The sequence below is a fragment of the Eptesicus fuscus genome, chromosome 1 (assembly GCF_027574615.1).
Source record: "Eptesicus fuscus isolate TK198812 chromosome 1, DD_ASM_mEF_20220401, whole genome shotgun sequence".
Taxonomy (NCBI): domain Eukaryota; kingdom Metazoa; phylum Chordata; class Mammalia; order Chiroptera; family Vespertilionidae; genus Eptesicus; species Eptesicus fuscus.
Genome location: NC_072473.1, coordinates 70,526,502 through 70,530,682, shown reverse-complemented (window position 1 = coordinate 70,530,682; position 4,181 = coordinate 70,526,502).

Below are 4,181 nucleotides of genomic sequence, written 5' to 3'. Positions count from 1 at the left end.
CAAGGGGTCACAGATTGGAGAGGGTGCAGGCCTGGCTGAGGGACACTCCCTCCACCCCTGTGCATGAATTTCATGCACCGGGCTTCTAGTTTATCATAAAAAAGAAAATCTCACTTGGGACTAGTTTGAATACTACATGGCAAAAGGCCTATGGTCTTTGTTTCCAGTTTTGAAACATAGAAATTCTTCCCTAGTTCATTTTGCTTCATTCATTTTTATTATGAAAACTTTCAAACATACAAGAAAGTTGAAGGAATAGTACAATGAACACAAGTATATCCACCACCAAGATTCAACAAATTTTAACATTTTACTATATTTGCTTTATCTGTGTGTGTATCTGTTCATTGATAAACCATTTGAAAGTAAGTTCTAGACATAACACTTCGTCTTTAAATACCGCAGCATAAATCTTCTAAGCAGGAGATTTTTCTACATAGCAATTTCACAAGCTCAGCTTAAAAAACGTAACAGTGCTTCACTGATCTTCACGAATATTACCTAATATCTAGTCCAATGCTTCCTTAAGTGTGGTCTGCAGACTGCTTGATGGCTCACAGAAAGATAAGGAGCTTGTACCAGAGTGTGCATCAGTGAGTCATATTCTTCATTTTGTTACCACAAAAATGTCAGCCAAATTAAATGGTGTGCCTAGTGACATAGTTCATTTACATCGATGGGCTGGCTGAGTTGTATTGCTCTATATTCAGATTTCCCCAGCTGTCCCCTAAATGTTTTTTGTTTCCAGTTCACATATTATATTTAGATAGAGACCCGGTGCACAAAATTTGTGCAGTAGGGGGTTCCGCTCAGCCCAGCCTGCACCCTCTCCAATCCGGGACCCCTCAGGGGATGTCTGACTGCCAGTCTAGGCCCGATCCTCTGATCCCCAGGATCAGGCCTAAACTAGCAGTCGGGCATCCCTCTCACAATCCGGGACCACTGACTCCTAACTGCTCACCTGCCTGCCCACCTGATCGCTCCTAACTGCTCTCGCTGCTGGCCTGGTCACCCCCAACTGCTCCCCCCCCCCCCCCCCGCTGGCATAGTCTCCCCCAACTGCTCCCCCGGCCTGGTCTCCCCTTAGTGCCACCCCTACCGGGGTGGTCACCCCCAACTGCCCCCCCTGCCAGCCTGGTCACCCTTCACTGCCCCCCTCTGCCAGCCTGGTCGCCCCTCACTGCCCCCCTCTGCAGGCCTGGTCGCCCCTCACTGCCCGCCCTGCTGGCCTGGTCACCCCACGCAGCCTGCTGCTCAGTCGTTTGGTCACCCCTCAACTGCCCCCCACTCCACTGGCTTGGTTGCCCCCAACTCCCCCCCCCCCTGCGGGCCTGGTCACCCCATGCAGCCTGCTGTTTGGTCGTTTGGTCGCTCCTCACCCCCCTGCCAGCCTAGTCGCCCCACACAGCCTGCTGCCCAGTCATTTGGTCGCCCCTCACTAACCCCCCTTCCGGCCTGGTTGCCCCACGCAGCCTGTTCGGTCATCCATTCGGTTGTTTCAGATGCAATGGTCGCTTAGTCTTTTATATATATAGATGTGGTATCTCTTTAGTCTCTCATTTATTAACTAATTTATTTAATTTTATTTTTAATTAGTTTTTTTCTTTTTGCTGTTCTCATTGGGTATTTTCTGCTACCTTATCTTCCAAATCACTGATTCCATCCTCTGCTTCATTTAAGCTACTGTTTATTCCTTCTATAGTATTCTTTTTTAAAAATATATTTTTATTGATTTCAGTGAGGAAGTGAGAGGGAGAAAGAGAAACATCAATGATGAGAGAGAATCACTGATCAGCTGCCTGCCTCCTACACACCTCCCACTGGGGACTGAGCCCTGACCAGGAATCGAACCGTGACTTCCTGGTTCATAGGTCGAAGCTCAAGCACTGAGCACACCAGCCAGGCTCCTTCTACTGTATTCTCCATTTCAGTTATTGTATTCTTAATTTCTGACTGATCATTTTTTTAATATTTTCTATCTCAATTTTTATGTTTCCTAGCTCTTTGTTGAAGTTCTTACTGAGCTGACCTTCCCCTGAGTTCACTAAGCATCCTTATAATCAGTGTTTTTTTCTTTTACTTTTCTTCTCTTTATTTTATTTTTTTCCATCATCATTTATCCCCTCCCCCCCATACTGTATTCCACTTTCACCCCCATGCGATCACCACATTGTTGTTTGTATCTATGAGATATTTCTCTTTTTTTTTTTTTTTGCTCATTCCCTCCACTCCCCCAACCAACACCTCCCCAGCAGAGCTACCTCCCTGCTCTCTATCTATGAGTCTGCCTCTATTTTGCTTGTTAATTCAGTCTGTTAATTAAATTCCATGTATGAGTGAAATTATATGGTACTTCTCTGACTGGCTTATTTCACTTAGCCAGTGGTCTCGAGGTCCATCCATGCTGTCACAAAAGGTAATTTTTTTTCCTTTTTTATGGCCAAGTTGTTTTTTATTTTTTAATTGCAGTTTACATCCAATATTATTTTGTATTAGTTTGAGGTGTACAACATAATGGTTAGACAGTCATATTTTCAGTACCTACCTGGCACCATACATACTAGTAGTTATTACAGTAGTATGAACTATATTCCCTATGCTGTATTTTATATCCCCAGACTAATATTATAACTGGTTGTTTGTACTTCTTAATCCCGTCCCCTGTTTTGCCCATCCCTCCATCCTTTTTAGTCTCTGTCTAGAACAGTCTCCCCAATTCTTAAAATGGCACTGACTTTTAGAGACCAATTCTGTTCCACACTAGGAGTCTGTCTGATTGTAGTGTGACCAACTGTCCTGGTTTGTCTGGGACAACCCTGGTTTTAGCCCTGATCCTGCATCCCAGGACACCCCTCATTCCTGAGCAAGCCAGGATGGTTTATTTCCTTATGGTGTGTGTAACTCCTTCTCCAATCCTCAGATTTCTTGTAAACTTGAAGTTGTTGGGTCTAGAGGCTTGATTAGATTAAGATTAAACCATTTTTTACAAGAATGCCTCATTAGTAAATGCCACTGTCATATCACATCAGGAGGCATGTAATATCAGGTGTCCACTCTTAGTAAAGGTGATGGTTAAGGCGATGGCCCTCAGAACTCTCCATGTGATTTTCTCTTTATAATTAACAAGAAATCTGTGGAGTGGTATTTTGATACCATGTGACTTACTTTCCTGTTCCCCAATAACCTCTCACCTAAAGATTTTAGCATCCATCGATTATTGTTTCCTGACTCAATATTTGTTTTTCTAATTTAAAAAAAAAATTTAATTTTTATTTTTCACAGAGAGGAAGGGAGAGGGAGAAATGGACAGAAACACCAATGATGAGAGAGAATCATTGATTGGCTGCCTCCTGCATGCCCCAAACTGGGGATCAAGCCCACCACCTGGGTATGTGCCCCAACAGGAATTGAACCATGATCTCCTGGTTCATAGGTTGATGCTCAACCACTGAGCCATGCCAGCTCAACTGTTTTTCTAATTTTTAAACCGTATTTCTTGACTTGGTATTTTAATGGAGGGTTGCAAAATGGTAATTTCCTAATTCTGTCATCCAGTCTTTGGTTCTTAGCTGGCATTTTTTGGTGAAGATGAGCATTTTCTCATCTATAGGATATGAACCAAACAGGTGAGGTAAAAGCTTAATTCTTTCCCCTTGAATACCAATTTTTAGAGCAAGAAGTTGTTACAGTAGTTACTTCCAATAGTAGCAAAGTAGTTTTATTTATTTTTTGAATATCACTTGACTCAATATTTTTATTTATAATTTATTTTAATTATAGTTGTCATACAATATTATATTAGTTTCAAGTATATAACATAGTGATTAGATATTAATATAACTTACTCAGTGATCACTGCAATCAGTCTAGTATCCACCTGACACCATACATACAGTAGTTATTACAATATTATTGACTATATGGGGGGAGCGGGGGTGTGTGGTCCCTCAGCCCGGCCTGCACCCTCTCCAATCTGGGACCCCTCGGGAGATGTAACTGTCTCTAGCAATCCGGAACTGCTGGCTCCTAACCACTCGCCTGCCTGCCTGCCTGATCTCCCCTAACCCTTCTGCCTGCCTGCCTGATCGCCCCTAACTGCTCCCCTACCAGCCTGGTCACCCCTAACTGCTCCCCTGCTGGCCTGATCGCCCCTAACCACCGCTTCCTCACCCCACACCCGG